The following is a 12,999-nucleotide window of genomic DNA, read 5'->3' as shown; positions in this document are numbered from 1 at the left end:
AATTGTTCAGGTGGTGGGACAAAATCTTCTTCTTGTGCCTCGGCTTGTCTTTTGTCATTGTGAAAGACATCGCCGAACCTTTGTTTCTTTTAATTGTTCGGGTTGTGGGGCAAAAAATTATTTTTCTTCCAACGATTTATCTAGTCCAGGTCTCTGATTTTCAAAGGTATGGTAGGCATTGATGACCTTATCCATGCCAAAATACAAAACCCAATCATCATCGCTATCATTTTTTATCTTTTTGGTTCGTTTTCCCTTGGCTTGTCTTTCGTCATTATGAAATACATATCGCCAAACCTTTGGTTTTTTTAAACAAAGGTATGCTAGGCATTGATGACCCTATCCATGTCAAAATACAAAACCCAATCGTCATGGCTATCATTTTCAATTTTGACATGTTTTGATTCTCGCTGTCTAGGATGATTTTCATTGATTCACTCACATTATCGGTGTCGCATGTCTTCTAACCGCGTATGTATTTGCTTTTCATCTTCATTTTTGACTTGCTCACATGCTAGGTGTCGCATATCTTCTAACCGCGTGTATTTTCATTTTCATTTTTGACACGCGCCGCTTTCTTCTAACTGTGTATGTCATTGCTCTTCATTTTCATTTTTGACTCGCTCACTTGTTTGGTGTCGTATGTCTTCTAACCGCGCTTGTCTTTGCTCTTCATTTTCACTTTTAAGACACTCTAATTGTCGTTTTCGCATCTAATTGTCACTCTAATTGTCGACACTCTAATTGTCGTTTCCTACCGCCCGGGTCTTTGCTCTTGATTTTAATTTTTGACACATTTTTGGATTTACTTCAGACAATTTACCAATGGCCTTTGCTTTAGCTGTCCGTATTGGTGTTGTCGCAATCGATGGTCGAGGTTGTTGAATTTCACATCTTATCACGTTGGATAGTTCAGGTTTTGGTTCCCAAGAATCATCATTTATAGTAACTGGAAATGCATATTTTCGTATTTTGGGCATTCCAACAGACATTACGTTATATAAATAATTGTTGCGTTGGAAAATCAACAATCTTATTTATGCTATGCATGACATCATATAAGAAAATGTTTATATGAGGCCATATATGATATCATAATAAATGCTTATATGATATACTAACATAGTACACGACGTCATTTGCAAAAACGAAAATTAAGGCTCTTAACATATTTTCTCAGACTTCTGACCTATCTAGATCGTTTTTTCATGCGAGAATATCCAAAGATGCCAGTTTTCCCAAAAAAATATGGAGCTGTTTTCGAGAACATACGTCTATACACATATACACGTATAAACAACGAAAACTAGGTAATTTGTCCATTAGTTTTCATATTTTCCAGAGATCAGAATTTTTTTTAATGAAGATGTTTTTTTGTTATTTTCCCAAAATTGAAGACTACGTTTTAATACCATTAGTTTCAATTCTTCCAAGGATTAGATCTCTTATATACATATACATTGGTAAGAAATTGAAGGGACAAGGATATTCGAAGGTGTTGAAGAACCGAGGATAAGAAAAATATATGGTCTAAAGAAGTATTTCTCTGTAATTCTTTTTTTTATTTCGTATGTACAGAAAATAATTTTTCAAACTTTTCAAAAATTAAACGATCATGTGCTTCGCAATCTAGGATGATTATTTCTAGGGGGGAGGGACAAGAATTTTTAACGCCACTCCTTTTCAGTTCTTCACGGGAGTAGATCATTTGCAGGCATTTGTAAGAAGTTGAATGAGTGAGGACAGCTGGAGGTGTCGGAGAGCCTAGGATAGAAAAAAACTATGGTCTTTCTTTTTATTTCTTATATACAGAAAAAATGTTTTTATTTTTCAAAAATTGAAACTATCATGCGCTCCTTAATATAGGGTCGTCATTTTGAGGAGGGAGAGAGGGGAAATTAGGAAAAGAACTATGTTTCAAGGCCATTAGTTTCCAAGTCTTCCAGGGTTTAGATCTTTTAAATGCGTATGTATTTCAAAATTGGGTTTTCTGTGGAGTTGACCTCTATAATAAGAAAGAGTTCTATGAAATCCTATTTTTAGAATTTAAAGCCACATAAAAATGAAATCAAAATAATTCTACCAGCCCCCTACCACCACTGTTTGTGAAAAATTCTGGTTTGTTTGTTGTTCTTTCTGGATTATGATAGTCGACGTTTGGTATTAATAATTTTTTAGGAGAGAGAGAGAAAAAAAACAACAGATTTTAAGATGTGCATGAGGGCCTCACAAGGTTGAGCATATAATCTGAGTAATTAAAATCAAATTAAATTAACTTGAAATTAAATTAATCAAATTAATTTTAAATTAAATTAGTTAAATTAATTTCAAATTAAATTAACCCAATTAATTTTTAATTAATCTAATTAAATTTATTTACATTCAATTAAATTTTCGACATAACACCTTTAGTTAGATGTTGTTTTCTTAGACCAACCTGCCTTTCTATGACGAACAAATAAGCTTTCAAATGGGGATAAATTCATTTATTTAGACAGTGAAAAAAGTGTAAAAAAGTCCAGATATTTCGATCATATATCCAGCGACCGCCTTCAGTATAAATACTAAATTATTTCAGAGAGAGTTCATTGACAAAGTTCATTCAAAATCTTGATGTAAATTTTCTTCTTTAATCTTCAATGAAGGTGAAAATTTTAAATGAAGGTGGCAAAGCCTTCCGTGTCTTTTAATTGCAAACCAAATGTTGAAAAGCTATTTATTTTGTTGTGCATAAATATGCTAGTTTCAATTTTATTATTTTAGTATTGATACTGAATACGGTCGCTGGATATGTGATCGAAATATCTGGACTTTTGTACCTTTTTTTTTACTTTCTGAATAAATGGATTTATCCCCATTTGAAAGCTTATTTGTTCAATTAAATTTAATTAATGCAATCTAGTTTCATTTGAAAATAATTAAAATGAAATTAGTTTAAAAAAAAACAATTAAAGTGAAAGCTAGAATATTGCAAGTTCACTTTCTTTTTAAGAATTAAGAATTTTAAGAATTTTATCTGAGAATTTTAAGAATTTTTCTTTTACAGTATATCGTGGCCCTTCCTGTCACTGGTGGTTTTTTGTGTCTCGCTCACGTTTACACTTAGATTCCTCATGTAAGTTTGTTTATTGTAACGAATTGTGTAAATAAATATGTTAGCTGGGAATTAAGCTTTCCATCAGACTCTTCTGGACAAATTTCTACACCTATGAAAATATATGATTGAGCTATGAGGTGTACTGTACATTGATGCAAATTTTACACAATAGTACCTTTTAGCTCTCTTGATGGTTTTGACGTTGAATTTGAATTTTTTTCTTCTATTACCCTAAAAATTACGACGTATTACATTCGCAGAGAAATAGAGATAGTACTAGCTAAAAATCTTGTGATTCAAAAATTTGGTTTTTTGGTTTACAATTTCACATAGTTATTTTGTTCAAAATAATTGAAAGGATCGATAGATTATTAATCTAGCCTGATAAATAAATTCTATATTTCTATTATATTTAGGACATGGGTCAATCAAGTTTGCGTTGATTTTAGAACACAAAAAAGAAATCTAGCGTTGATTCACCTCTGCGTCGTTAAAAACCAAGTTTCAGGCCACTGCAACGTAATGCCCTTCAAAAATTCTTGATGTTTTTTAGCTTGAATTTGATTTTTTTTTGTATTACCTTAAAAATTACGACGTATTACATTCGCAGAGAAATGGAGATAGTAGGCTACTAGATAAAAATATTGTGATTCAAAAATTTAGTTTGTTAATGATTTACGGTTTACAATTTCACATAGAAGAGCCTATCAAATTTTTAAAAGAGCGGTGTTATTTGTTTCTTCAGAAATTGCATCTCCTTCAGAAATAATTTTATTAGCTTAAGAAATTACATCACTGACGCAGAATACTACTATTACTACCACTAACAACTCACTGCAAAATCAAGTCGGCTGATACCAACCTAGCTGCGCCCACTCTTCTACGCTAAACCACCAGACCTTCACGCCAAAGACGTAAACCAATGAAATTAAAGCACACTTTTGACCATAAAATTATAGGAAAAGCCTCTATCTGTAGCTCTCTGCTTTGATATAAATAGATAGTTTAATTTTGACTGACGTAAAGACCGGGCTTTAGAATTTAAAATGTGCAAAATCATCCAGTGTAAACAACAGATTATCACTCTTAGAATTGTATGCTGTAACAGATTGAGCCGTTTACTGAACACTAAGTTAGAACACCAGTAGTGTCTTATATAAAGGCGCTGATTACACATGGAATTACACAAGCCTGAGGCATGAATATACAGTGCAGTTTGACGCCTACAAGCCTGAGGCATGAATATGTGTAGCTTGACGAACACATTGCAAAAAGCGACGGATCCTTTTATATTATAGACCTATAAAGCGATCAAACATGTTTTGAATCTATGGTTGAGATTATGTAATGCAATCAGACTGGTTTCGTTTCACGGGTTCATTAATAGAACAACTAATGTTTTTGAAAAGGGTAATTACTTCTAAGTTCAATAACCAAATTAAACTTCCGATGGTTAAGTATGCGTCAAGGGTAATTAAATAATGAGGAATGGAATGCATCAACAATACAATGAATATGCTCAGATACGTACTAAATTTGATGCCTACAAGAGACATTGGTACAAGGTGTTTAATAGCTCAATTGGCTTTATATCATTTTGCGTAACGGCTAACTCAATTTGCAAAAAAATATATAGCATTTGCAAACTGGACTGTATGAATGATCTTAGTTTTTGATAATGATCTGAATAACAGGGGTGTGAATCATCCTAATTAGTGATCGGACCGTATGAAGGTGGTAAAAAAAGGGTTAAACTTATTATGAGTTAAGGTAACTCCGAAAGGCTTGTTAACTCATAGCTCATTTATTATAAATTTGAAAGAGCATCAATCTATGAAAATGTTTAACGATGATAGAATGACCTTGTGAGTTGACCTGGCTTCACTTCTTCGATGCGTTCTGTATAATACACAAGTGGTGTTTGAATAGTGTTGTCAATTTAAAACAGGGTCTAAAGTTATAGTATACTAAAAAGTTGATACTAAGAGAGATGTAGATGGTAAGAAAAGAATTTTAATAAGGAAATTCAGAAAAACCCATAGAAATCCTTATAAAACAAGTAGTGAGGTGTATATGAGTACGAACCGGCAAGGCTCATAAGCACCAATGACCCTAACCACCAGGGACCTCAACCCCCAAAGTTCCCCTATCCCCAAACACCAAGGGGGGCCCCTCCCCTCCAACTTTTTGGCCCTCTCCCCCAATTTTTTTTGAAGTTTTTTCAACTTTTTTTACATCTCTAAATCATATCAGAAAAATGGAATGACACTTTTGATTTAAATTTTAAAACATATTCTTGTGCATACCCATACTCCTATTGATGAGGACTGATGGTTCTAATTCAATATTTTTTCATGGAAAACAAACTTTTTTTTAACTAAATTTTTTTGGACTTCGAAACTATTCAACTTTTTTTTTAACATGGTATTTTTTTTAACTTTTTTTTACATCTCTAAATCCTATCAGAAAAATTGAATAACGCTTTGGATTTATATTTTAAAAACTTTCCTATGTATACTAATGCTCCCATTGACGCCGACTAGTTGTTCTAATTTCATTTTTGTCGTGAAAAACAAACTTTTTTTCAGCTCAATTTTTTTGGACTTTAGGATCATTCAACTTTTTTTCTATGTATGTATATCCTATCAGAAAAATAGTATCGCACTTTTGGTTTAATTTTTAAAACACATTTTTGTGCAGATTCATACTCCTATTGATTAGGACTGATGGTTCTCATTCAATATTTTTTCATGAAAAACAATCTTTTTTTTAACTAATTTTTTTTTGGACTTCGAAATTATTCAAATTTTTTCTTTTTTTAACATGATATTTTTTCAACTTTTTTTTACATCTAAATCATATCAGAAAAATATAATGACACTTTTGATTTAAATTTTAAAACACATTCTTGTGCATACCTATACTCCTATTGATGAGGACTGATGGTTCTCATTCAATATTTTTTCATGAAAACAAAATATTTTTTTAACTTAATTTTTTTGGACTTCGAAATTATTCAAATTTTTTTTAAATCTCTAAATCATATCAGAAAAATAGAATGACACTTTTTATTTAAATTTTAAAACATATTCTTGTGCATACCCATACTCCTATTGATGAGGACTGATGGTTCTCATTCAATATTTTTTCATGAAAAACAAACTATTTTTTTTAACTAATTTTTTTTTGGAATGACATGAAACGTACTTAAAACATAAAAAATTCACATTTAATTGGAATAAGCAAACACCCGCCCAGACATAATTTTATTTCATTGGAATAAGCAAACACCCGCCCAGACATAGCTTTATTTCATTTTTAAGGTTAATTTAGACTAGGCTACGTGCGCTCACGTAACCTAGTCTAAATTAACCTTAAAAATTAAGGAAAGCTATGTCGACTTTGCATGTCTCTCTCACTATGCATGCACTGTCACGGGGTACACTCTTTTTGTCTGTGTCTTTTTCGGTTTTTTTGTCTGAATCTACGTATTTGTATGTGTTTTTATTTCTCTCACTCTCTTTGCCTGTGTGTGAAGGCGGGTGTTTGCTTATTCCAAATGCATGTCTTTCTCGGTTTGTGTGTCTGAATCTACGTATTTGTATGTGTTTTTGTCTCTCTCACTCTTTCTGCCTGTGTTTCTGGGCGGATGTTTGCTTATTATTTGTAAGTGTTTTTGTCTCTCTCACTCTTTCTGCCTCTGTGTCCCGGCGGGTGTTTGCTTATTCCAAATGCATGTCTTTCTCGGTTTGTGTGTCGGAATCTGCATATTTGTATGCGTTTTTGTCTCTCTCAATCCTTTGGCCTGTGTGTCTGGGCAGGTGTTTCCGTATTCCAAATGCATGTCTTTCTCGGTTTTTGTGTCTGAATCTGCGTAGTTGCATGTTTTTTTGTCTCTCTCACTCTTTTTGCCTGTATTTCTTGGTTGGTGTGTGCTTATTCCTATGCATGTCCTTCTCGGTTTCTGTTTCTGAATCTACGTTTTTTTATTGTCTTTTATACCTCTCACTCTGTTCTGCTGTGTTTCGGGGTGGATTTTTGCTTATTCCAAATGCTGTCATTTCTTGGTATGTTTGTTTGAATATATGGATTTTTTTGCGATTATGTCTCTCTCACTCTTTTTGCCTTTGTGTCTGGGCGGGTGTTTGATTATTCCAATGCATGTCTTTCCTGGTTTTTGTGTCTGAATCTACGTATTTGTATGTGTTTTTGTCTCTCTCACTCGTTTTTCCTGCGTGTCTGGGCGGGTGTTTGCTTATTCCAAATGCATATCTTTCTTGGTTTGTGTGTCTGAATCTATGTGATTGTATATGTTTTTGTCTCTCTCACTCTTTTTAGCATGTTTGTCGTGGTGGCTGTTTGCTTATTCCAAATGTATGTGTTTCCCGGTTTGTGTGTCTGAATCTACGTATGTCCTTCTCGGTTTGTGTGTCTGAATCTACGTATTTGTATGTGTTTTTGTCTCTCTCACTCTTTTTGCTTGCGTGTCTGGGTACAATTTTCTCTGGGTACAATTTTTACACAAATGGTACAATTTTCAACTTAAAACCATTCTAACTATAGCATTCCATTCATCATTCTTTAATTACCCATGACGCACTCTTAACCATCGGAAGTTTAATTTGGTTATTGAACTTGGAAGTAATTACCCTTTTCAAAAATATTAGTTGTTCTATCAATGAACCCCTGAAACGAAACCAGTCTGATTGCATTACATAATCTCAACCATAGATTCAAAACGTGTTTGATCGCTTTATAGGTCTATAATATAAAAGGATTGGTCGCTTTTCGTCAAAGTGTGTTCGTCAAACTACACTGTATATTCATGCCTCAGGCTTGTAGGCGTCAAACTGCACTGTATATTCATGCCTCAGGCTTGTGTAATTCCATGTGTAATCAGCGCCTTTATATAAGACACTACTAACACTTGTACGTAAAAAAAACGAACTGGGACGAAAACGACAATCAAGTATGTCAGATTCGTCAAAAGTATGTTTTCGTTTTTAGAATTAAGGTATTTGAATTTTTTATACGATCTCTTAGAAGAAAATTTTCAAAAAAAACACGAAAAAACACCAGTGTAGATATATTTCTTAGGCGATTTAGCATAAAGAAATATCCTAATGCATTCGGATCAAGATTCATGTTAAAGAAGAAATGACGTTAATTCAGACCTACAGAAATTAATTGTATGCTGAAGACTCAATTTTATAAGTTGACACTGTTCTTTCGGGAAGTATGTCCCCGGTTTGTCTGTAATTTAACGTCAGTTGAATGTGTGTATGTATTGTGATTAAATAAATAAAAAAAACAAGTTTTTTAAACTGAAAGTAAGAAGTGACATTAAAGCTCAAAACGAACAGAAATTATTCCGTATTGTTTTTTATTGTTTTAAAAGTAGAGTTGTGAGAAAGAGTCAAACTTTAGCGTAAAGAGAATAATTTAGAGAATACACGGAATAATTTCTGTTCGTTTTAAGTTTTTATGTCGCTCCTTACTTTCAGTTAAAAAAATCTTTTTTTTTTATTTTAATTCCTGAAAATTTTTGAATTAATGCAGGTTTTGAATTTGGCTCACCGTACATGAATAATTAAAACGAAATTAGCATAATAATTTTACTTTTTTTTAAACTAATAATAACCTTCTAATAACCTAAGTTTGATTTTTGTTACAGTTATTTAAGAATGACCGCTGAATCACAAAGAATGTTTAATTAGAATAATAGCCTCTTTCAAAAGTTATAAAAGGAACTTTAGCGTAAGAGCGAGCTATTGAGGACGGACAACCCATCTCATAAACGCAATATTTTCTGTTCCTGTTAAGTTTTAATGTTGCTTCTTTGTTTCAGTTGAAAAAACTTGTTTTTTATTTAATTGCTGATAGTTTTTTAAATAATGTCGGGAAATCCAGCTCTCCCTGCATGGAAAAATCTCTTCCCCCACGAAAAATATCTCCAGAGAAAGATTATCCAGCGTAACTTAAATTAGAGATATTTGCGGAACTAATTTTGCAAGGCGTAGTAACAAAACGGCCAAAGAGGTCGAAACTATTTTTACGAAAAAGAAAGTCACAAGTTGAGCAATTCTCAAATGACTGAAATGAATGAAAGAAAAGAACTTTGAAAGATATACGTAATATTTTATGTTCGCTTTAAGTTTTAATGATATTCCTTACTTTCAGTTAGAAAAACATGTTTTTTTTTTATTTAATAACAACCACAAGCCGAAGACATACAATATCTTTGGTTTATTATCACATAAAAGCCATAGTTATGATGTTTCTTAATGTAAAATTAAATGCTAAGATTGGCTGGAAAATAACACAAACAGATTATTACCTATATCGTCCATTATTTTACAAAATTCAAACTTTAGAGTAAAGAGCGAGGGTTTGAGAAGGGAGTGAACTTCCTCATATATGTAATATGTGGGTGTTTTCTCACTTGTAAATACCTCGTTCTTTCCATGAAAAATTCCTCCATGGAAAGATCCTCCCACGTAACCAAATCCCCCTACCCCCACCAGAAAAAGTCCCCCCTGAAAACTTCTGTATATTTAGCAATAACCAATACTATATGTAAACAATGGACAAAGTTCATAATTTGCAGCCCTTCCCCCGGGGACTGTGGGGGATTAAGTCATCCTCAAAGATATAGCTATTAGATATTTCAAATATGCTGAACAAAATGTGCATCTCAAAATTTTGATCCAGTGACTTTGGGAAAAAATTGAGTGTGGGGAGGGGCCTAGTTGCCCTCCGATTTTTTTCGATCACTTGAAAAGGGCACTAGAACTTTTAATTTCCGTTCAAATGAGCCCTCTTGCAAAATTCTAGGACTACTGGGTCAATACGATCTCCCCTGAGGAAAAAAACAACAACAAAAAAAAAAAACAAATAAACACGCGTCCGTGATCTTTCTTCTGGCAAAAAAAAAAACAAAATTCCACATTTTTGCACATAGGAGCTTAAAACCTCTAAAGTAGGGTTCTCTGATACGCTGAATCTGATGGTGGGATTTTCGTTAAGATTCTATGACTTTTGGGGCATGTTTCCCCCTTTTTTCGAAAAGGAGGCAAATTTTCTCAGGCTTTAAATGTTGATGGGTAGGACTAAACTTGATGAAACTTATATATTTGAAATCAACATTAAATTCAGATTCTTTTGATGTATCTATTTGTATCAAAATTCCGTTTTCTAGAGTTTCGGTTACCATTGAGCTGGGTCGCTCCTTACTTACGGTTCGTTAGCACGAACTGTTTGATATATATTTTTGCATCTTCATTAAAAAAAATCGAATAAAATAAATCCCCCTACATTTCCTAATTTAGCACCTTTGTTCGGAACAGCATCAAAATATTATACATATTGAAAAATATTAAAATATTATATATATATATATATATATATATATTTATATATATAAAATCAGCATAAAAATCCGATTCTTTCGATGTATCTATTGGTACCAAAATTCCGTTTTTTAGAGTTTCGGTTACTATTGATCCGGGTCGCTCCTTATTTACAAGTAGTAAGTTATATAAAGTTTTCAGGGATACATGAAAATATACATTGAAATTGCTGTTGATTTGAACGGTACATGAAAATATACATTGGAATTGCGCAAGGAAAACCCACTAGTACTTCTAATTGCACATGAAAACTTACATGGAATTGCGCAAGAAATTTCATAAGAATGTGCGTCGTAACTTCACGTGGATATTTTTTTGTTTGACGTGCAAATTGCCAAAAAAATTAAGTTTTGAGGAGATTACGTTCCTTGGCACCTTTTCATGTTTTCAATCAGATGGGTTTTTGAAAGCACAGTGTGTACATGTGTGTAGGATTTGTTATTTAAAAAATTGGACGCTACAATCAGAATTATTTGATTGACATTTGCAAAAAAGAGTTTAGCATTTGCAAATTTGATCCTATTTAGGTGAAAAAAAAGAGTTTAGCATTTGCGAATACTCCAGAGCCGACTTGCTAGCGAAAAACCCGTGTGATTGACTTGAAATAAAAATTTTTAACAAGAAATGGCTGAAAAGTGTTTTTGGGGAGATGGGATGATTGTGTACTGTATAATACACAAGTGATGTTTGGACAGTGTTGTCAATTTAAAATAGTTTAACGTTATACTATACGAAGAAGTAAAACGAATTTTTTTTTGTTTAATAAGTAGTTCATGTATCTAGACTAGTGATAGTGCTGTACTGTGGTACGAATTGCTTGTGAAAAACCCAAATGAATTAGTTGAAAATAAAGTTTTAATAAAAAATGTCTGAAAAGTATTTTTTTGGGGGGTGGGGGCGATGACAGAGTGGATGTCTTAGACTAGTTATAGTGCTGTACTCTGGCATGAATTGCTTTCGAAAACCCGGATGAATTAGTTGAAAATAAAGTTTTAACAAGAAATTTCTGAAAATTATTTTTTTGGGGCGGGCGGGGGCGATGACAGACTGGATGTCTTAGACTAGTTATAGTGCTGTACTGTGGTACGAATTGCTTGTGAAAAACCCAGATGAATTAGTTGAAAATAAATTTTTAACAAGAAATGTCTGAAAAGTTTTTTTTTTTGGGGGGGGGGGGGGTGGGGGCGATGACAGAGTGGATGTCTTAGACTAGTTATATTGCTGTACTCTGGCATGAATTGATTTCGAAAAACCGGATGAATTAGTTTAAAATAAAGTTTTAAAAATAAATGTCTGAAAATTATTTTTTTGGGGGGTGGGGGCGATGACAGAGTGGATGTCTTAAACTAGTTATAGTGCTGTACTCTGGCATGAATTGCTTTCGAAAACCCGGATGAATTAGTTGAAAATAAAGTTTTAACAAGAAATGTCTGAAAAGCATTTTTTTTGGGGGATGGAGCAATGACAGATTGGATGTCTCAGACTAGTGATAGTGCTGTACTCTGGTACGAATTGCTTGAGAAAAACCCAAATGAATTAGTTGAAAATAAAGTTGTAACAAGAAATGTCTGAAAAGTATTTTTTGGGGGATGGAGCGATGACAGATTGGATGTCTCAGACTAGTGATATTGCTGTACTGTGGTAATAATTGCTTGTAAAAAACCCGACTGAATTAGTTCAAAATAAAGTTTTAACAACAAATGTCTGAAAACTATCGTTTTAGGGGATGGGGGTGATGACAGAGTGGATGTCTTACACTAGTTATAGTGCTGTACTGTGGCATGAATTGCTTTCGAAAACCCGGATGAATTAGTTGAAAATAAAGTTTTAACAAAAATGTCTGAAAAGCATTTTTTGTGGGGGGGGGGGGGGGGATGATGACAGAGTGGATGTCTTAAACTAGTTATAGTGCTGTACTGTGGTACGAATTGCTTGTGAAAAACCCAAATGAATTAGTTGAAAATAAAGTTTTAACAAGAAATGTCTGAAGTATTTTTTTGGGAGATGGGGGCGATGCCAGAGTGGATGTCTTAGACTAGTTATAGTGCTGTACTCTGGCATGAATTGCTTTCGAAAAACCGGATGAATTAGTTGAAAATAAAGTTTTAACAAGAAATGTCTGAAAAGTATTTTTTCGGGGGGTGGGGGCGATAACAGAGTGGATGTCTTAGACTAGTTATAATGCTGTACTCTGGCACGAATTTCTTTCGAAAACCCGGATGAACTAGTTGAAAATAAATTTTTAACAAGAACTTTCTGTAAAGTATTTTTGGGGGTGGGGGCGATGACAGAGTGGTTGTCTTAGACTAGTTATAGTGCTGTATTCTGGCATGAATTGCTTTCGAAAACCCGGAAGAATCAGTTGAAAATAAAGTTTTAACAAGAAATGTCTGAAAAGTATTTTTTTGGGGGATGGAGCGATGACAGATAGGATGTCTCAGACTAGTGATAGTGCTGTACTGTGGTAAGAATTGCTTGAGAAAAACCCAAATG

This window comes from Artemia sp. Qi Xiang Cuo, chromosome 6 (genome assembly GCF_049724085.1).
Source record: "Artemia sp. Qi Xiang Cuo chromosome 6, ASM4972408v1, whole genome shotgun sequence".
Classification (NCBI taxonomy): Eukaryota; Metazoa; Arthropoda; class Branchiopoda; order Anostraca; family Artemiidae; genus Artemia; species Artemia sp. Qi Xiang Cuo.
The sequence above is the reverse complement of the archived record's forward strand: the minus strand, read 5'-3'. Positions refer to the sequence as shown.